The following is a 23,295-nucleotide window of genomic DNA, read 5'->3' on the forward strand; positions in this document are numbered from 1 at the left end:
CCAAGCTCCATATCCAATCTGACGTCTCTTGCTTTTAATTGTGTCTGTCCATGAGAATTGTGAGTCCCTACTAGGGAAAATTACTAAACCATTGTACATAATCACTTTGTTTTATATTTTCTAATGTTATCTAACTTCTTGTATATTCTATGTAAGTTTATCTATTTGGAGCTTTTCTCCCTGGGCCTCCGCTGAAAATGGACATGTATCCAGTCGGACTATCCCAGTAAACAAATGTAAAATAAAATAAAATAAATAAATACATAAAGTTAATAAAATACATGGAGTCCAGGTCTTTGCTTCGTTGCAGCTTTACTTACTACATCCCACAGGCACTCTCAGCCAGTACACATATATCATTCCTGCCCCCCGCACAGAGGAACATCAATACTTAGTACCCCTCCCGTTTTACATTTTAACGTATAAAAGCCAGCATTATTAATCTTTCCTTAATGTTACACTTTTCATGTTAATTCTTCAGATCTGGCTAAGGCTGGACTCATTGGCTTTAGTATCAGTGTCCTTGACCACAGCCTACATTAACATTGCCCAGCAGGATGCTACTTTATGTTTTAACTAGCACACATTTGATAATAATTTTGAAAACAGTGGTGGTGCTGCGGTAGTGTTGTCGCCTCACAGCAAGATGCTGTGTGGTTCTATTCTCAGCTAGAGCGTCTTCTGCGTGGAGACATGCGTGAATGGGCGTACCTTCGTTGAAGGTTGTACATCAGGGCTGGTAACTCGGCACGTAAAAATCAACTACCAATCATTAGCGGACCGGAGTTCCGCTGTGGCGACCCCTAACCGGGAAAAGCCGAAAGACACAACAACAACTTGTAAAACAATGCTCAGAAGGAGGAGTGAGGTTTAATAGAAGGCAGAAACTAAACAATTTATGTAATGCTGGAATGAATGATGGTTGATCTAAATAAAGAGAATATATTTAATGTCTAATGTATATAAGCGAAAAATATTAATATGGTTTGTTTTTTCTATTAATGTACATGTGGTTATGTCTTAAGTGACAATTTAACGAAGGTCTTTAAAAATATTGCATGCTTCTACATACTTTAGTAGCTCTTCTACCCCTCCTTAAAACACACACTCCCATGCCCCTCTCATAACTTCAGCTTCAGAACAGGCCCTTTTCAAGCACCTGAAGTAGTAATTCTGTAGTCCCTCATGGATAAAAACAAGGTCCTTCAGGTGTATCTTCAGTTTGGAAAGCCTAAAAACTGCTACTCCAGTGGCTCCTCCATTGTGGCCTGTCTCAGTCTTCTACCATTGTGGCAAACATTTTGCTTCGACATCTCTCTCAGGATTCAGATGTGATGGTTATTTTACTTTGGAAGGCATTATCTTCCCTAGATTGGTATGTCATTCCTCTTGGAGTTGGAATATGGTCATTTTAATGAGGAAATGCTTATATTTCATGATCTCGTCAGTCAGCTCACTTTTAATATGGTCTTTGTTGGTCACATCTCTCACAGTGTAGTCACCAGATCAGTAGTGACCAGGCTGTTCACACACATCTTGAAGTAATGGTAAGATGTGCTGCCACCAAGGACAGATACTGACAATGACCACTTTTAATGAATTATTATGCTTTGAGATAATTATTCACAAGTCATGCATTCCACTATTACTTCTGATAATTTAGTTTCAGCACATTCCTTAACTGACTTGTATTTATATTTATAGGTTTATGGATTCATACTAGACTGTTGAGCCATTGGACCATCTGTAGCCTAGACAATGATCCAACCAATTTACCAAGATATCAATTAATGCTAGACCCCAACTTAGTTTTAACCTCTTTGCTTAAGGGCTAAAGGGGCCACACTGGAGGTGTGTTTATGAGTGCCCACCCAGTCATCCAGGTTATGCTTAAAGAGGGTCATGGAACTACTCTTTTACCTTGAAGATATGTGTATTCCACACAAGAGCTATTACCTGTGAATTATATCCATCTTGGCAACATGTCCTATTTATGTTTTGGTGGTAGTTTAGTTCTTTTGAATGGGTTTTTAGGGTGGTATTAGTTATGGGGATGTGTACGAGGTTACATAGGACTGGATCTTTTGAGGCTCTGTAAGGAAGGCATAGATCTCCTCTCGATTGTCAGAAGGAAATGGAAAAAAGTGAGTGTGCTTTAAGGTGGAGAAAGCCAGCTCAAGGAGAACATGCCCTTAACACATTACACCCAAATGATGCCTCCAGGTGCATTTGCAGTTAACGCCTACTGACGCCTCTAGGCGTCAAATATTGCTTGTTCATATTTGCATCAATAATTCCAAAACCATGTACATGGTTTTAAAGGATTTCATCTTAAAGTTTATACAATAGCAAACTCAACTGCATTAATATGACCTCCGCCTAGCACAGGTAAATAGATATTAACTGTTGCTTTTATGATATTACTTTATATAGATATAATTTTCACATTTTTCTACATATCTCAACAACCAAGTAACACAGATACTCACAGAACCCTTAGCCTCTTATGACAGCCCTCAGCTGGATGAATAAAATGCTATTAACAGTATGTGTGTAACTTGATTGGGTGCTGAGATATTGTAAGTTGTTTACAAAATATTACAAATGTAAGTTACTCTGTTTAATGTGACTTATACAATTTGTTTTAAGACCTAGAATCTAAAGAATACTACCGCTATAAAATGGTTTGTGCTTAAGAGTTTGCCATTTGTACTTCTTTCATAATCCCTATGGTTCCACAGATATGAACATTTGTTTGAAATGGGAGAACGTAATTTGATTCTGTCAAACGTTTTAGGCTCCGCCCAATGGAAGTTAAAGTGCAAACTTCCTGAGCTCCATTGGAGTGAATGAGTTAATGTTTTTGATAAGAAAATGCTACTGTCTCTCCGGCTGGGTCATATGCCTAGCTAAATACATACTAAATAGCAGCATAGTCTATAGTTGGCCTGATATGAGGAGAGTAGGGGGGAAATGACTTATCTAGAACTAGAAGATAAGCTTCTCGTGATTAGTTCAGCCAAATAAAAGGATTTTCTTACAACAGTGATCACACAGAGCTCAAAGGCTAATTCATTGTCAATGAAAGTGCCCAAATCCCTAATGATTGAGTTGAATTTTATGGGGGTGTCACCTATATGATAGGAACAAAGTGCCTACATTTGTCAAAGGACATTTAGTTTGAGGCGGAGGTCCAAGGACCACTTGTTAGCATGAGCTAGACCATCCTGGAGAATATGTAGGTCAGCTGGAATACTTATGACAGTTCTGAGTTTGCAGACATCAGCAAACTATGTCAACCACATGCCTTTGTTGTCTCCTTTAACATCAATGAAGTAGACAGCAAAGAGGAGTGGTCCCAGGACTGATCTTTGAGGGATATTGCTGGTAGTTACTCTTTTATTTATTTATTTTATTTTATTTTACATTTGTTGACCGGGATAGTCTGACTGGATATATGTCCACTTTCAGCAGAGGCCCAGGGAGAAAAGCTCCAGATAACACAGACAGAACGTAACAGATATGAGTCAAACATATTTACAACGCCCTCTAGTAGGTACTCACAATATCACAGTGTGTAATAGTATACAAAAACAATAGCTTGCAGTAAGCTATTATGAGCAATAGATGCGCACAATATTAATTTAAATAAGGCATTGAGTAAGTAGTGATTAATCAGGGTTAGTACAGGGACAAAGCCAGTGCTCTTTAAAATACTGTTTGAGGCCTTTTTTGAATAGACTTAAAGAAGGTTTGAGGGTAAGGTTAGATGAAAGTGAATTCCAAGTTTTACCAACAGAGTTAATGGCTTTGTGGGTTTGGACCAACAGTTTATTGGATGATCATAGTTGCCTTGAATTACTGTATGGCTTTATGATATTTTTGAGTGCTGGAGTATTTTCAGGGTGGTACAGAATTTTGTGTGCTGCTATAAGCTGACTGAACAGAAGTAGGCTAGGCAGTTCTAGCCACCCAAGAAGACGGAGGGTTTGACAGTGATGTGTCCTATATGTTGTGCCTATGGCACATCTGGTAATATGGTTGTAACAGTGAGAGAGCTTATTAAGGGATCTATATCAGGTAATCGAAGACACAAGTCTTCGAAAACGTAATCATCGAACCCTAAACATCGAATCCTAGGGAAAACATGTAGTTGGCCGTTCCCGGAGTTTGCCCTTTACCCCCCCCGTTGAGCGATCTCGGAGTTGGTATATTTAGTTGGGGGGATTGTGGGGGCAAAGCCCCCCAGTTAAATTACATTTGAAGTATTTGTGTTATTTGTATGGTCACGCAAATTTTTTCCCTAGGAAAAAATTTGCGGTTTTGGCCGTTCGCTATTGTGGCGTTTCAGTGTTTAGGGTTTGATGAATTCGTATTCAAAAACTTGTGTCTTCGATTATTTGATATAGATCCCTTACTAAGTTCAGTTTTGCTCAAATTGGAGAGTATGGGGGAGGCATATAGAAGGGCAGAGAGTAGGTGTGAGCAGGCAATTGCAGTCCTAGCCAATGGAGTTAGAAAAGGTTTGCTTCTATATAATGAGACAAGCTTCTTATTAATGGTTTTTACAGTTGTATTGATATGCAGATCAAATTTGAGATTATTGTCCACTATTACTCCTAAAAGCTTAGTATGGTCATCTGGAGAGAAAGAGGTACCGTTGTTGGATTTTATGGAGAAGGAAAATGGGGTGGCTCTACTGGTGGGGGTAAAGAGGAGCAGTTTAGTTTTGTTGGGATTTAACAACAGTTGGTGATGGTGATTAGAGAGCCAATTTTCAACTGTGTTAAATGTGTTTTGTGTTAAGGTTTGCAGGTCTAAAGGGGAGGAGGCTGTACAGATCATGGTAGAATCGTCTGCATATTGAATGCAGGTTGCATCAGGGATGGCAGTATGAAGATTGTTGATGAAGATAGAAGAGAGTAGAGGACCTAGAACAGAGCCCTGAGGGCCACCAAGGGTGAGGACCTAGAATAGAGCCCTGAGGGACACCAATGGTGAGGACCTAGAACAGAGCCCTGAGGGACACCAAGGGTGAGGACCTAGAACAGAGCCCTGAGGGCCACTAAGGGTGAGGACCTAGAACAGAGCCCTGAGGGCCACCAAGGGTGAGGACCTAGAATAGAGCCCTGAGGGACACCAACCAAGGGTAAGGACCTAGAATAGAGCCCCGAGGGACACCAAGGGTGAGGACCTACAATAGAGCCCTGAGGGACACCAAGGGTGAGGACCTAGGATAGAGCCCTGAGGGACACCAAGGGTGAGAGGTAGCAGGGTGGACAGTTTGCCATGCCATAATACAGCCTGTTGTCTGCCCTTCAGATAGAATGGAACCACTGAATAGCATGGTTATCTAGGGAGATGGATTTTAGGGAATGGATGAGTAATTTGTGGTTGACCATATCAAAGGCCTTCAACAGGTCTAGAAATAGGGCTGAAGGTAGCCTGTTGTTGTTCCTATTTTGGAATATAGAATTTGTAAAAGAAAGGAGGGTGGAGGTGGTGCTGTGATGTGGCCTAAAGCCATGCTGAGAGTTGGCAAGAAGACCGTTCTGAATGAGACAGTCCATAAGCTGCTTTTGAACGCACTTCTCCATTAATTTGGCTAGTGGTGAGAGACTGGCAATGGGTCTGTAGTCGGACAGTTCTCTTGAACATCCACCTTTGTGGAGTGGGATAACATGGCATATTTTCCAGATTGAGGGGATAGTTCCATCAGTTAGTGTCTACTGATTATGATAGAGATGGGGAATGCTATGGCGTCGGCAGCTTTTTGTAGGTACTCTGCAGGAAGGAGGTCAACAGAAACGGTGGTTAGTTTTAGTTTTTTGATAAGAGATTGGATAAAAGTGGTAGAGACAGGTTGGAAATTAAAGAGGGGATGAGAACTGGGTGTGTTAGTGGGAGCGTTAGAGTGGGTGGGAGTAAGTTGGTTAGCTAAGGACTGAATAATTTCAGTGAAAAAGTTATTAAAGGCAGTGGCAACAATTTCTGGAGATTTATGGGTGTAGTTTGATGGGGATGGGGTAGTAGATTGTCCTGGATGAAGAAGTTGGTTAATACCTGCCCAAAACTTTTGGGGATTGTTTCGGTGTTTAAATGGAGATTCTGGTAGTAGTTTTTTTTTGTCTAACAAAATTATTTTTTTGTATAATTTCTAAGTTGATGATATCTCACTTGATTGAGAGGGCTTTAGTTGTTCGCTCTTTGATCCAGGCTATATTTCTAGGTTTGATTTTTATCTTAGTTTCCTTTGTGAGCCATAGAGCAGTATTAGATTTAGTCTTTATAGTACATGCAGGAGCATGGGAGTCAAGGATGCCCAGAAATTTATTGTTAAAGAAAGTTACAGCTTCATCTAGTGGTAGATTTTTTAGGATTGACCAGTTGACCGATTTAAGTTCATTTAGGAAGTAGTAATATTGAAGTTTTTATTATTTCTGATTGTTTTGTATGTAGTCTTGCGGTGGATTTCTGCCTTATGCTTAATAATATGTTAGTGAATGATCACTTAGGTCATCGGGGAGAGTCCCAGCTGTATACAAGCTTAGGTGGCTATTGATAAGTACCCAGTCTAAGATACTTTCCCTGTTGGTGGGTTTACTATTCCTAGTGGGAGAGGTTATTATTTGTGTGAACCCAAACATATTTGTATGGGTGACAGGGGATTCAGCTGAGCAGGTGCACCAGTCAGTATTAAATTCACCAAGAACAATGGTTTCTTGGGGGTAGGTAGTGGATAACCATTGGAGGATATCTTCCAGAGTGCTTATTTTATTGCCTGGGGGAATGTAGACACAGACAATATTATTGTTAATTTGCAGTTTGGTATTGAGGATTTCTGCATTATTAAATGGGGGGGGGGGGGGGTGGAACCGGATCTCTATTAACACTTATTTTTGTAAAGAACTGCCATCCCACCGCCTTTCTTAGCTGTTCGGTCTAATCTGTGTTTGTTGTAGCCCGGGGGTAATACCTCATTATCGGCAGTAGTAGGTTTAAGCCAGGTTTTTGTAAGAAACTGGACCACAAGATTTATACAACAATTAAGTAAAACGTAAGTTTATAATGGGGATATAAGTTATTTGCCTTACTACATTTTAAAGATGGCTCCCAGAGGAGTGGGTATTGATACAGCCTCCTATGAGAATGGCTCGAGGGAGGGGTGTAGCAATTATCTAATGAGAGTGTGTTTGCAGTACTATCAGGCTGAGATCTGTCAGTGAGCCAGTTTGTTATCCAGTGGCAACACAGGAGTTACACTTAATTAGACTATCTTATCAATGATGGCTGAGTATGGAATGGTATCAAAGGCTTAGACCTAGTTCAGATATGCAGGGTGAACCAATTTACCTGAATCTAAGGCAACAGTGAGTTGTTCAAAAATGTTCACTGGGTTTAAGAGGCAGGCTTTGCCTTTAACAAACCCAAATTGGTTACAGTCCATGATTTTAAGATTACCCATGCCTGTGATATATGTGATACCATTTTGTATTCTCTCTGACCATTGCTGGCTATTATTGTTTTCCAGACATATGACCATTGCTGGTTGTTACTCCTTTCCTGACAAACAACCATTGCTGGTTATTATTCCTTTCCCGACATATGACCATTGCTGGTTATTATTGTTTTCCTGACAAACGACCATTGCTGGCTATTATTCCTTTCCTAACAAACAACCATTGCTGGTTATTATTCCCTTCCTGACATACGACCATTGCTGGTTATTATTCCCTTCCTGACATACGACCATTGCTGGTTATTATTCCCTTCCTGACATACGACCATTTCTGGTTATTATTCCTTTCCTGAAATAGCCAATGAAGGCTTTACAGTTACAGTTAGCATGGGTAGCAATTTGCAGTTCATGCCTGCTCTTAGATTATTTGATTTTGTTTCTAAATTCTTTGTTGGTTATTTTGAGCTCTTTTCTAACTGATGAGTTGTAAGTTTGCTTTTATGGACTAGACGTTTCTTACTGTATAGTTTGGTGATACTGAGATTCCACTAAATGGGTTTGTTTTTAAACTTGGCACTATATTTATGTCATATAGGGACCAAGGCCTCAATGCTAGCTTGGAGGTAGGTGTGGACCTTATCCATGAAAATTGCTGTGTATGAAGCAGGGTCATCTAGGTGAGGAGGGTCTTTTAAATTTTAACAGGTCATTAGTTAGATTTGCCTTGGAATAGTCTCTGAGGATGAAGAGGCTTTGAGGTGACTCAGGTTTCACACCTACAGTAAATGTCACCACATGATGGCCATATTTGAAAAGTGATTTGGCAATTGTGAGGTTTGAGTACTAAGGTTGGGGTGGGGTGGAGAGGACTACATTTGTAAGGACCAGGTCCAATATCTTTCTATCCATCCTTGGGATTTGGGCTATTTGATCCAAGGAGCTGGCAATAATGAAATCCAGGAATCTCTGTGTATATGTTTGTAGTGATGTATGTTTCCCAGTTAATGAAGGGATATCAGAACCCAACAGGATAATGTTTGGTTCTGTGGTGATAGAAGTCAGTTGGTTAAGATATGTCTCATGGTCTTGAGGTATCACAGAGGGGCACAATAGTTCACTACTATGTGGTAAGGGGTTTTCTTTATCTTAAGAAGAATGTAGAGGAGTTACAGGTCACTGTCTTATACATTATGAGTTTGGGGGTAAAATAGTTTCTCAGGAACACAGATATGCTCCCACCAGATACAATTTTGATTTTGGCATTTGGTCTGAGAAAGTTGTAGGCATTAAATGCCTGTACAGTGGGGGTGTTTTCACCATTCTGAAACAATGTTTTGGTAACTATGCATATACCAGTATTTTCAAGTATTAGGAAAGCCTGTTGTGGTCACGTAGGTTTCCTCCGGGTTCTCCAGTTTCCTCCCACATCCCAAAGATATGCTGTAGGTGGATTGGACACTCTAAATTGGCCCTAGGCATGAGTGTGTGAATGTGTGTGCCTTCTGTGGAAGGTTGGGCGCCGGGCTGGAAACTCGACACCGTAAAACTCCACTGCCAATCATGAGCGGACAGGTGATCCGCTGTGGTGACCCCTAACCAGGAAAAGCCAAAAAAAGAAGAAGAAGAAGGAAAGCCTGTAAGGAGTGCTACTTTTTGTTTAGATTCTAGCACTGAGCAGTGCTACATTTACAAGGTTTTGATTGTGGTTCGCTGTGTGGGTAATCTGAGGAAACTGAACTTGCCTAAAAAGGCACTATAAGGAAAGAAAAAGCCTCAGCCAATATATAGAAGCAATGAGGACAGAGAGATACATATCATCCCAGCAATGCAGCTGGGTTTGTCAACCATCTCATTTCACAATGGCATACATTGGATCCTTCAAGAATGACACCAGTAGTTAAGCCAATAATTAAAGTCAATTATCTTTTGTTTGTATTGTGGCATCACACTTGGCAATAGTATGATACTGCTTAAAATTCATTTCACTCCTTTTCTAGACCCATATTCTGAGGGTATCGTCATAACCCTCTATATATGATACAAGGAGCTGAATTTTAAGTCATTCACTTGCATATGGCAAAGATCTTGTCATGTGTGTACCTGGAGAGAAGGGACTTGAGGGTTTTGTGACATTACATATCCTGGCATCTGAGAAACAACTACCAGTTACTCTGTCTTTGCTCAGCCTGGTGAGTACAGTATATGTTTGTCTAACTACAGAGTCACCCACAACACACTACCAGATGAACTAGTTAGGTCTTGCTGCCTTAAGGGCTTACACATTGCTAATTATGTGATCTGGGCACAGGTTCCACCGAATCAGGATTCTCCCTCACCCTTTGACAAATTAAATCCAGGAGTTCGTCGAAGGGTGGAGACACCCAGGAGGTGGAGGGTTGAGCCCCAAAGGCCTTGAGGAATACCGACTCCTCCTCAGAGGGGGTTTTGGACGGCCAGTCGCCTCTCTGTCTCAATATCTCCAGGATATCGGAGAAAGAGACGTCATCAGAGGATGACTTGGGGGACCCCTCGGACTCCTCGAGGTCGGTATCCAAAGTGAGAGACTCGTCCTGGGAATCTATGTGCTTCCTCTTGCACAACTTCTTTCTGGGGGGCTCCTCAGGCACGGACTCTGAGAGACCCTCAGAAAGTTGGGGACCGCTCATGGGGGTATCCCCAGACCTTTAGGCGCCGCCATCTACTGATAGGGGGGCATCAGAAGCTCTAGCCAGGGTGGAAGGGGACGGAATGACCGATCCGGGTGATGTAACTGAAGATCTGGCCAGTGCGCTCCTCATGGCCTCGAAGGCGGGTCCCCGCGAATCCGAGGACCGACCAGTCTCCAAGGCCATGATCGGAGCCGGGGTTCCCCGAGCCGAAGCACCGAGGGGGAGGCTCGGAACCAACAGATGTCCCGAGGTATCCCCCTCAGGCCCAACAGAGGAAACCCGAGTACCGAAACCTGTGAATGGAGTTGACATGGTTGGAGCAGATGTCGGCACCGATAAACCCTTGAGGGGTATCGGAGCAGGCACAAGAACATCACTCGGAGCGGAGCACTCTGGCTCCAAAGACAAGGGAGTTCTCGGAGGAGGAACCATCGACACAAGCATCGGGATGGGCTTCGGAGCCGACTGGGTCGGAGCCGAAAATAACTTAGCCAACACTGGCAACTGCAGGAGCCTCTCAACCACCCTATCAGCATCCAAATCTGAAAGCCTAGAGGATTTGGAGGACAGAGAGGGGGATTGGGATAATCTATCAGGAGAACCATGTCTAACACTGAGAGATCGGCTCCGTATGGGTTCCAATAAAATTGGAGCCAAGGTCGATTTCAGCACAACAGATACCTCCTGCGGCCCCGAGGACAGAGGAGCCAAGGAGGTAGAGTCCAGTTTAGAGGTTTTCTCCAGTGGCTCCAAGGAGACAGACAGAGCCGGAGACCTTTTCTTCACCTTTGAAGCCTTAGACTTGGACTGGGTACTAGAAGTTGAGTCTAAAGAGTCCTCAAATTAAGGTTTTAGGAGTCCCTTCAATATAAATTTATTTTTTCTTTCCTGTAGCACCCTCAGACTGAAGGTGTGGCAGAAGCTACAGGATTCTTGCAAATGAATTGCTCCTAGGCAATACACACATACGGAATGTCCGTCCATAATGGACATCTTGTAGTTACATTTGGAACATTTCTTAAAACCCGAAGGTTTATGTTCCTTTTGATCCTTAGACATCTTAACTAAACTACTCAACACCAAGACCAAGGATGACTTAGCCGAAAATCAGTAAAGGCCGAAAAACAGCAAGGCGGGAAACTATCACTACACATGAAAAAACCTCAAAGAACCTCTAAGTTAAACAGTTTTTTGAAACCTGTAACACACAACTCAACCAGGAAAAAGTAAACCAGAAAAGTTTAAGGTAAAACACTACACAAAGGAGGACTAGGTCCTCTAGTTTAAACGGGCCTAGCCCACCGGAACAGTTAGGGATACCAACTCACACACAGACAACACTTCAACAAATTTTAAACAGAAAACCAGAACAAATAGCTATGAAAATAGCTTTTGTTAAACTAGCAATAATTTTCTAAAGAGAAAATAGAATTTTAGAGGTACTTAGCCACAGCCAAGCGAGACCACGTCCTAGCTACATGAGCGGCAAATGAGATCTGGGGCTATGGAGCAGTGCAACATGGGATACCTGTTTAGCCCAGCCAATAAGAGACTTTGTGCTAGAAAATAAAAGTTGGCCGAGTCGGAGCCGAAAAACCCGTGAGTAAGAATGTAGGCAAGATTGGACTACATAACATCTGATGGTTTAAAGAGGGTCTGGGGAAATACAAAAGTTATGACAGCTGAACTGATTTTAAGTTCCAGCTAAGTCTATACTGCCCAGTGCAACTGGCATTCAGACAACTGGTTTTAAGTTCGAGCTAAGTCTACACTGCTCAGTGCAACTGGCATTCAGGCAACTGGTTTTAGGTTCGAGCTAAGTCTACACTGCTTAGTGTGACTGGCATTCAGGCAGTGCTGATCAGCACCACTAAGTAGAAGCTCACAGAACTCAGTACAAACAGTTTAGACAAAGCAGAAATGGATAAGTAACTCATGGATATTATAAGAAGGCACCCTTTTTTATAATATAAGACAGAATTTTATTTCTGTGTGCCATCTGCTATGGAAATACCACTATCACTGGGGTGTGCTCAGTGTAGCTCCACACAGAAAATAAAACAGAGGAAAACAAATGAACCAATGAAAACTATGTGAAAGCCTAAGTCCAAGTGCAGTAAACCAACGTGACTCACAACAATTAGCCTAACACTCACTTAGATCAAATCACAACTGATTCTAAGATGGCTTCCACCCCTGGACAAGGAAATTCAGTAAAGACATTAATTTAAATGAAACAAAACAGAACAGCTCAAAATGGCTAAAGTGCAATCAGCAATATCAAAGAAGGCAGTTTTAGTTGTAGACGACTAAAATGTAGTGTTCAACTTATACTTTCTAGTCTCTGCTGTAGCTTAATTTCCTGCTTTTTTAAGAACAGCCCTGCTGACCTAGTGTTGGTAGTTGTGTGCAATGCAGCTTGAAAGGCAAAAAGAAAAGTATTCATTTTGTATTACGAGGACTTGTATACCTATTTTTGGCTTTCTTTATTTCACTTAATATCTACTCAGATCCATTATTAAGCTCATTTCTGTTTTGGTGTTTCAATGTGGACAAAAAATTTCTCACTCCATTTTCTTTAAGGAAAGTGTTGATGTCTTTTTTTTTTCTTGCCTCCTCCCACACTGCTTTAAGCTTTTATACCCTGGTTTCCTTTATCATAGGTAGGTACTAGGCTATCGGCCCAAGGGCTTAAGTAAGCCTAGCCAACAAGGTTCCCTGGCTTACTCCACCCAGGAAAGTTAATTTCCTGTGCTCCTGTTGAGCAGTGTCACATAAGTGATCCCTGGGGTGTATTTCCTATTTCCCTTCCACTCATCAAAATTTTTCTTAAAGAGTGCTTTGAGGAACTTTGCTTGACCTAGATGGGTAGCTTGTTCCAGAGTATGGGAAGTCTCTGGGACAGGAATCTATCCTTCCAGCATGTCTTTTTATTGTGGTGACAAGGTTAGGTCCCTAGAACGTGTAGCTCGGAGGGATTGGGATTTCTTTAGGTGTAGCATGTCCAACAGCTCGGCCAATGTCTCCTTTCTGGTTACCCCTAAACATGACCTTTTACCGGGGACTTCCTGATTCCTCAACCCAAAGAGTGAGGGATCCTATGGTTAGTTTTAGACATGAAGTCAGAAAGCTGGTCCTATTCCCTAGCTGTGAGAGGGGCTAGTACAATGACTTCAGCACAGCATTATCTCCCCCATCCCATTTTACTCTGAGATGTCTTAGGTTCATAGGTTCATACTAGGCTATCTGCCCGAGGGCATCTACAAGCCTAGCCCATCGTTTTGTGGCTTACGCCACCCCTTTAGTATGGGGAACTATACCCATTATTTTGCTGTGCCTCTGTCGAGCAGTGACACTGAGGTAATCCCTGGGGTATATCTGCGATCTCCCATCCATTGGTCAAGATTTCTCTTGAACAAGGCCAGCGAGGTGCTCTGCCTCACATATACCGGGATTTTGTTCCACAGCATAGGGAGTCTTTGGGTGATGAATCTATCCCTCCAGCACGTCCTATTAATAGCCGTGTCGAGGTTTAAGTCTCCCACCCTTGTGGTTCTGACGGATCTAGATTTTTTGAGGTGAAGCATATTCGTCAAATCTGGGTTTGACATGGCCTTGTATGTTAGGCAAAGGTCACCTCTGAGCAAGCGGTGGCGACTGAATAGAGCTGGAGTTCTTTCAGTCGGGCAGCATAGGACAGATTTTTGAGACCCTTTATCCTTTTGGTGAGGAACTTTTGTGGCCTCTCCAGCTGCTGCAAGTGCCGGGTCAGATACATTCCGAATGGGGCATTGTACTCAATCATTGGTCTGATGAGTGATGAGTATAGGGAGACTATGACCTCCCTTGATCTAGATGAGAATCCCTTCATGATAAGGTGGGCAATGTAGAAGGTCTTCCTAACTACTTTAGCTACATGGGTGTCGAATGACAGACTACTATCAACCTGGGTCCCCAGGTCCCTGATAACTTCTTCTGTGCTCAGTGGATTGCCACCTATTTGGTAGCTAGGGGTAACCTTGTTTTTCCCGAAGGGTATGACTATGCATTTTTTGGCATTTAACTTTAGGCCATGGCTCTGGCACCAGTTATCCGTTTCTGTGAGACCCTTCTGACGGATATCTGGGTCAGATGTGTTTTCTACTATGGCGCCCAGTTTGCAGTCATCTGCAAACGTTGTCAGCCATAACCCTCCTGTGTTTGCTTGTACTTTGGAAAAGTAGATGCCAAACAAGAGTGGGCCCAGGACTGAGCCCTGTGGGACACCACTTGTGACAGGCTTTGAGTCTGACATGGCGCCAGCAACTCTGACCCTGTGGGTTCTGTCACTCAGCCAGTTTGCAACCCATCTTGTGATGTATGGGTTAACATTTAAGCTGATGAGTTTTTCAATGATACCCGAGTGGGGTATTGTATCGAAGGCCTTCGCCAGATCGAGGTAGGCTGTATGGACTGCCTTTCCCTCATCAATGGCTTTGATGACTGTTTCGAAAAAGTCAACCAAGTTTAAAAGGCATGATCTGCCTTTGACAAAGCCAAACTGGGTTGGATCTAAAGTCTGCAAATTCCCTATGTCTTTGTTTATGAGGTCCATTATGATCCTCTCCATGGCTTTGCAGATAAGGCTTGTCAAGCTAATGGGCCGGTAATTTCCAGGGTCAGTGGAGGCACCGCCTTTGTGAAGTGGGACCACAGTTGCAGTGCGCCACTCCCTGGGTATGTATCCAGAGGTAAGACTATGATTAAACAGCTGTCCTAGCTGTGGGTTTAATTCCTCGTTGAGTTCGTGGAGCACACAGCCGGGGACACCATCAGGTCCCATGGATGCTGTGTTTTTTGCTTTGGAGAGAGCAGTTCTCACTTGGGCGTTAGAGATCTTTGGGGGGCTGCAATCATTTGGTATAGATATCTCTCCTTTTGGGGGGGAGAAGTTTGCACTGAACCTGTCAGCCAGTATGTTGGTAATGTCTGTAGGATCAGTAATCTTCACATCATTTTGAACTAGTTCTGAGCATATCTGGGAGTTTCCTCCCAGGTTTCTAACATAGTTAAAGAAGGCCTTATGATTGTCTTTTGAGTCTTTAGCTATTTTTCTCTCAAAATTTGCTTTGGATGATTTTATGAGAGCTCTTAGTTTTTTACTTATAGTGATCAAGGGTGTCTTACCTTTTAAGGATTTTGCTCTATCTTGTAGTAGCTTCCTCCTTTTGTTGTAGAGTTTGTTTATGGCTGGGGTCCACCAGACTGAACGCTTGCCTTTGGTACAAAGAGTCTTTGTTTTGCTTGGGATTGCCTTGTCCATGCAGTCCTGCAGGTGCTGGTAGAAGGCATTTGTAAGTGATTCAGCGGCTTGAGTACTGTTTTCCATGGCTCGGGGCCTTAAAGGAGACCACACTAGTCTTTAGAAGTGTGAAGTCGGCTTTGAGAAGTTCTTTACTGTGGTCTTTTTTATTTCAGGTGGGGGTGGGATGAGGACCTCTAGCGAGATTAGTTTGTGATCTGATCTCACCAGTGAGGGGTATACGGTGTTGAACATTGTGCTCCCATGTTCGTGATGATGAGATCAAGTATGTTTTCTCCTCTTGTGGGGATGGTGACTAGTTGTTCCATGGCATTTGAGTTTATGAATTCCAGGAACTTTTGGGCTAGGGTGTTTGGGCTTGAGTAGTGTTCCCAGTCTATATTAGGGTAATTGAAGTCACCTAGTATGATGGTGTTTGGTGATACATTTATCCCCTCTAGTGTTTTCAGGAAGGCCATGTGAGGTTCCTGAGTTTGTGAGGGTGGCCTGTAACATGCTACAATTTGCAGTGCAGTCTTGCCTATGGTTAATTGCACCTGGATGGTCTCCGATTCATCGTGCATTGCCACCAGTCTTCAGGTGTGGGTGTCCTTGATGAATATGGATACCCCCCCTCCTTTCTTGGTATTGTCCGGATTTTGGGGCCAGAACGCATGATATGAGGTAAAACCTGATAGTGCTAGGGTGCTCTCAGGAGCCTTGAACCAGGTTTCTGTCACAGCACAGACATCAATGTTCTCCATACTGAGAAGGGCCTTGAGTGCGTGCATTTTGAGATTTAGACTTCTGGCATTGAGCAGCATTACCCTTAGTTTTTTCCTTTTTTGTGTTCTAGGGTGGTAGGTTTAGAATTTGAGCCTTGCCTAAAAAAGGCACTATGGGGGTGGCAAGAGCCTTTGCCAATATCCGGAATCCCAGGGGTGACAGGTGCAAGCCGTCCCTTGCGAAGCAGCGTGGCTTGTCCAGCATGTCATCCCAGGCAGACAGACATTGGATCCCCTTTGAATGACACCAGAGTTTAAGCCAATTGTTAAAGCTGATCATCTTATCTCTGTATTGTGGCATCATTCTTGGTGAAGGTAGGATACTGCTCAAGGTCAGGGTCATACCTGCCTGGGCTACATAATCAGAGAGCTCCTCAATGTCTCTTTTCATGTAGTCCAAGGAGGCACGTCTCAGGTAGTTTACACCAGCGTGGACAATGACTGAGTCGTATTTGTACCTGCTGTTGAGAGACCTGAGTGCTTGCGTTATGTGGCGGATTCTAGCGCCCGACAGGCAGCTTACTGTGACCTTCTCCTTACTCAGTCTGGTGGCGGGGCGTCAGTGTGTCTGACTATGGAGTCACCAATGACTAGTGTGTCTGGCATTGTGTTTGGCCTTAAGGGCTGTGACTGTTTGACACTCTGACTGTGAGGTCTATGTGTTGCAGGTGTTGTGTTCTGAGGTGGTGGTTGTTTGGGTGTCTGCTTTGGTGGCCTCTGGTGTTTTGGTAGATTTTTGATCAGAGCCTCCAAGTATGTCTTTGTGTGTTTATGTGTATGATTTGAGGTTGTGATGGTACTATGTGAGACTGGGTCTATAGTGTGTGTGGTAACCTTCTCCTCCTGAGTGGTCTTGCCAGTCCTATGTTGAGAGAGCTCAGCCTCCAGTTTGGCCGTATAGTTGCATCTCTCGCATGTATTTGTGTTTTGTGGGAGGAGGAGAGGGTTGTCTGTGTACATGAGGCAATTGTAACATTGCCTCAATATTCCCAGGTTCACCAGCTGAGCAGGAGAGGACACTAGCAACTGATCCCTCGACATGCTAGAAGGAATAGACAAAAAAACTTTAAAAGAGATTCCGGGGGACTTGGGTGACCGAGAAATGGGGGTTTGCCTTTTAGGGGTACTATCTATGACAAGAGTGCCGTATCAAGGTAATAAGTACTGTAGGAGCAAGTGCTAGGTTTAACGGATAGAGAATAGTCTACTTGGAGTCAAGTAGAGATGACCTTTTTAGTTATAGGATACGCTGATTAGATCAGTAGTATAGTTTGAGTTATAAAGCTCACAGTCTCCAAAGGAGGTTGCACAAGTATTAGATTCCCCAAACCCTCACCAGGATATGACAGCTGGCTACTGACCATCATATCACTCCCATCAACTCTTCTAGTGACCCAAGTCTATTCCTGAACTCAGGTTTCCCATGGTGCAGATGGATGCTTTATTTCTCTACCATCAGGCAGCTTTAAACAGCTAATTATTTCTGATGAATCTGCTCAGATAATCTATTTCTTGTAAAAACATCTTAGCTGAGATAATCTATTTTCTTCTCTTGCAGACTTCATACAGACAACTTCTGGCCACTGTGACTGCACATTCACTAGAATAACAATAGTATGCCATCTACAGGGCTCATAAGGTCAGTATGGCTACTTTGGGAAGATAAATTGAGATTTGCTGGTAATGATGGATTTTTAATCAATTAGCATTGAGCACATTATACAGCTAAGTGTTCAATTTCCATATTCACTGCAGGCAATCTTTAAAAAAAAATAAATAAATACACAAATGAGACACTGGACAAGGGACGTTGTTCCATATATAGTTCCTATCACTGCACAATATTCTCCAGAAGTTATAACTCTGCAGCCACACTGCACAGCTCCTCATCACAAAGAAAGCTGTTCTTCTTTTAGGATAAAGTCAGGATACAACAAGTTATTGCATTTAAGCTCATTCATTCATAAGTAGATCATGCAAATAAGCCAGTATTAATCACTTCTGTCTTCTCTTTGTTCATCATTGATCGCCCATGAGTAACTATGTGTTAGTTAACTTGGAGTATGTATTTGCTGGATTCACACAGTTACACTTAAAGAGACAGTCATTCAGTGTCACTCAGCTTTGTTTCTTTATACCCAAAAATCATATAAGTTATGCCTTGCAGTACAGCCCACCACTGTAACATGACCTTGGTCATTAAAGGCATTTCACTTTGTGGAGTAAAGAATACAGCTCTAGCTGGTAATCTGTAACCAGCATAAACTTCTATCCATGAACACACTGTTTGGATTTCCTCACTTTCCTGACTAGACTAGGGGCTTGCTTATTTATGTGAGTGTGTGTGTACATGTATCTTTAGTCCATAACCTTGAAGCAAATGCTTTGTACCATCATGGAATTTGCGTGATATGGCAGACACCAATTCCATATGAGGATGCATCATATATTAGCCTACCAGGCCTAATTAAATCAATGGGTTAGCATTTTATTCAACATTAACATTCACTTTGGCTTACTGTAGACAAATTCACAGTCCACTGCTCATTTCCAGTCAGTGCTATGTTTCAGCTGTGCATTTAATGACTGTATAACTAGACATGTTCTGAAAAAAACTCATGGTAATAGTTCACCAGTTCCAAATTGGTTGATACTAGGCTATCTGCCCTAGGGCATTTATAAGCCTAGCCAGAGTATGTTTGGCTTTCGCCACCCTTTTAGATTAGTTGACTGTGCCTCTGTATTACACAGAAGGTAGCCCTTTTAAGGTTTGTTTACTGTACCTCTGTCAAGCAGCGACACAGAAGAGATCCCAGGGGTAAACTTAAAATCTTTCTAGTGGTGAGAATCAAACCTTGCACCTTGTGGTTGAAAGGCATATACCTTAACCACTGTACCACTCGGCCTTTCAGGTTTTGCCTTAACCTGGTATTTTTTTTTTTTTGTAAATTAGTGGGAATTACACATTTGAGTTTCATACTTATCATGCAGAAATTGCACTTTGATGCAAAACCTTTACTTTTTAATGTCCCTGATTCTGCCTCATATTTTTGCCTTATCCCTATTAATTTTTTTTTATTTTTTGCTAAATCGGTAATGATTACAGTGAGTCAGCAATGACTGAGCATTACAGTTTCATACTTCTTACTGTTCAGAATATGCATGTTGATGCAAAACATTTTTTAGGGGGGGGGGGTAGCTTCACAAATGTGTAACAGTACCAGAGTATCACTGCCATAAGCCAAATCAGGGTCTGCATTCTTGAACAAAACGTATGCATAGTCCATTGTTCTCCATTACCGTTTAAACCTTCATTCCAGGATGTTGCAGTTAGCAGTCATTATTAGATCTTATATTATGCTGGAAAGCCCCTGAAACTATTGCAACAGAAGATTTTCAAAGATGGCTTTCACAGTACAGTAAATTGCTTGCCTTGCTACCAGCTCACAATGTGTTATGTGACTAGAAAACCATATCTCCATATGATGTGACATGGACACTCGGTCACCTAGCCATTTATAGTCAATGCTCTAGAGCAGTGTTTCCAAAACTGGGGTCCGTGCGATAAACTCAAGTGGTCTGCGAGCTCACTTGCACCCACCTAGCTTTCGGGCATCATCCATGACCCGACCCTGTGAAGAAAGAAAAGTTGCACCGCTCATCCACAATTTAACAAAAAAAAAAAAAACAGAAAGAAACTTCCCTGATTGCAGCTGAGCAGTGGCTAAGCAGCTGCCTGTCCTTAGTTTTTACAGGAGAAGAAGGAACAACTTCCATGTTTGCAGCTGACTATGAACAGCTGCTCAGCTGCCCTGTGTTTTCTGCCAGCAGTTAGAACTTGGAGGGAAATTTAAACAACTGTTCTTTTCCCTCCAAGTAAGACAGGTCCCGTATTTATGTTGGTCTCTGTATGGGTATGGGTCTGCTTTCTCCCTTTTGCCAGCAAATAGAAATTAATGCAGAACTGATGATCAATCCAGGCGATCTTCTTGACAGAACTTCAAGGCCTTTTTTTTTTAATCAAGGCTTTAATAAAAAGCGGTGCCTGGGCGTAGCTGTCAGTTGACCAGATATTTGCAGTGTGCGCCAGATCTTTGCCTTATTTGGTCCGTTTCGCATAAAATGGGGTTTCTCTGGCAAATCATTGAGGACTGAAGAAAATAATGGGATACTTTTGAGCTTTATATTTCATACTTTTCAGAAAATTCATATTAAATTCAAAACTTTCTAAGTTTATAAGATCAATAATTAAAATGTATCCTTAGCTTTGGCCCTTTGTTCACCACATTATGGTAAGGTTTGTCCATATTTCTTACGCTGAAGAGGTTGAGAGGTATTTTTTGTGTGTGTGTGTGTGTGTGTGTGTGTGTGTGTGTGTGTGTGTGTGTGTGTGTGTGTGTGTGTAAGAGGGAGGGAGGTAGGTGTGTAGGTGTGTGTGTGTATAAGAGGGAAAGAGGTGTATAAGAGGTAGGCAGCATACCCTTCAGCTGTCCAGGTTTTTGCAGAATGTCCACATTTTTCCCTCATATTTTCAGTCTGTTTCTAATAAAATTGTGTTTTTCTGGAAAATCCCTGGCAAATCGTTGATGACTGAAGTCAGAAAATAATGGCAAACATTTGAGCATCAGGCTTCATTGCCTTCAGAAAATTTGTACTAATGCAACACTTGTTGTTCTATTAACTTTCGAAGTTTACAAGACCAAAAATTAAAATGTGTCCTTAGTTTTGGCTCTCTGTCCCCCAATTATGGCAGGTGCATTTTTCAAGAAATTTAGCTTCAAGTGCATTTTCAAGGAATTGTGAGCTTCAAGGGAAGAGAAGTTTACTGCTGTTCATGCTAAGTCTGTTTACAATGTGCAACAGATTTGTTTAGCTAGTTAGCAAATAGTATCACTATTGTGGTGCAGCCTCTTAAAGCTGTGTTAGTAGCACAACAGGTAGCATGCTTGCATTTTAATGCAGAAGGCTGTGGGTTCTACTCCCACAGCATATTGATGGATTCTTGATACTGTTTTGCATTTTTAGGGGGTGAGTACTGAAGTCCTGAATACATCAACTTTTGGATGAGATGCCTAGTAACTACGAACCTGTTTTCAGTTTGCCATCCATGCAATATTACCAGATTACCGTTTTTTTAAGTAGGCAATTTATTCTTCAAGGGCAGCAGGCACTGAATTTGCAGATGAAACACTGAAATAAAGTTTGCTAGCAGCAAACTTTTCATTAGTTACATATCTCTTCAAGGTGTAATTATTTAGATTACTTACTTCCGCAGAGATTGTGCATATTGACTGATATTGGTGGATTGTAATGACAGAAGTTTGAGTGGCCCTTTATGGTTTAAATTTTCTCAACTGGGCAGTTTTGTCATTATTGGTTCATATGTTTTTTCACTGCTTACTGGAAAAATGTGCAGAACTATTCATTTAAAACACGTACCACCAAGTGGTGCTGTATTATACAAGGGATATAATTTAATTATTGTGTATTCAAATTTAATTATACACCGGAGGTCAACCCCTCGCTGGTTAGATCTGACCATAAACTAATCACTCTGGATATCCACATTCCGCCACCACCCCCGGTCAATGAAACCACCGTGAAAAACTTTTCAAAAGCAAACTTCACGTTACTTAAGACCGAGGTAGGAAGTTTCAAAGCCCCCACACTAAAGGATAACGCTGTCCAAGCTGCAAAATCCTTTACTAATGCACTCTATGGGCACCTACAAGAATGCATGGATCGTGCTATCCCAAACAAAACCAAGACTCACTCCTCCAAGAAAAGGAAACCAGTCTGGTGGACCTCTGCCATAAACAAGCTATACAATAGAAGGAGGAAACTAGTACAGAAAAGAGTAAAATCCCAAGAAGGGAAGACATCCCTGATCAGTATCGGCAAGAAACTACGTTCCTTCATAAAAATCATCTAAGGCTAGCTTCGAAAGAAAAATTGCCATGGACTCCAAAGATAACCACAGGGCATTCTTTAGCTATGTCAAGAATCTAAGTGGCAATTCTCAGATCTGCTCGGAGTTAGTGCAGAATGGCAAAAAATACACTGAACCAACCAATATAGCCAACATCCTGGCAGACAGGTTCAGTGCAAACTTCACCACCCTTCTCACCCCCAAAAGGGCCCATAACTATACCAGAAGAATGTAGTGCCCCTGAAATCACAGACACTCAGGTTAAAACAGCCCTCTCCAAAGCCAAAAACCCAGCATCAACAGGAGCGGATGGTGTCCCAGGCTGCTTCCTACACAAGCTCAAAGATGAACTAACCTCTCACCTAAACACACTGTTTAAACTCAGCCTCTCCACAGGCTACGTGCCCACACAGTGGCACACAGCAAAGGTTATTCTGCTCCAAAAAGGTGGAGCCACAACGGACCCTGGGAACTATTGCCCTATAAGCCTGACTAGCTTGGTCTGTAAAGCATCATCATGGATATCATTAACAGTGACACTGGGAACCTCCAAACACTGGACCCTACCCAGTTCGGCTTTGTTAAGGGCAGATCATGCTTCCTAAACCTGGTGGACTTCTTTGAGACAGTTACCAAGGCTATAGATGAGGGAAAGGTGGTCCACACAGCCTACCTAAACCTTGCAAAGGCCTTCGACACCATTCCCCACTCAGGTATTATAGACAAGCTCACCAGCCTGAACATAAACCCCTACATCATGAGATGGGTTGCCAACTGGTTCATGGACAGAACCCACATGGTAAGAGTTGCGGGAGCTAGGTTTGACTCTAAACCGGTTACAAGTGGCATTCCCCAGGGCTCAGTCCTAGGACCCCTCCTGTTCGGCATATACTTCTCAGAGGTAAAGGCAAGCACAGGAGGACTATAGCTGACCAAGTTCGCAGACGACTGCAAACTAGGGGCTATAATTGACTCTCCGGCTGACACAAACATCCTCCAAAAGGGTCTCACTGAGACAGATACCTGGTGTCAAAACCATGGCCTCAAGCTAAATGCAAAAAAGTGCATAGTCAACCCCTTTGGAAAAAACAAAGTACCCACAAACTACCACATAGACCCGCAGTGGTGGTGCTGTGGTAGCGTTGTCGCCTCACAGTAAGATGCTGTCTGGT

At 42.4% G+C, this 23,295-nt stretch overlaps 1 protein-coding gene across 7 annotated transcripts in view; it reads right to left on the minus strand.

The window, feature by feature from the left end:
• GLCCI1 (glucocorticoid induced 1) overlaps positions 1-23,295 on the minus strand; it is a 1,677,723-nt gene that overhangs the window by 620,359 nt on the left and 1,034,069 nt on the right. The window lies entirely within an intron of this gene.

Source organism: Protopterus annectens, chromosome 3.part1 (genome assembly GCF_019279795.1).
Source record: "Protopterus annectens isolate FY-2018-M chromosome 3.part1, PAN1.0, whole genome shotgun sequence".
Lineage (NCBI taxonomy): Eukaryota > Metazoa > Chordata > Ceratodontiformes > Protopteridae > Protopterus > Protopterus annectens.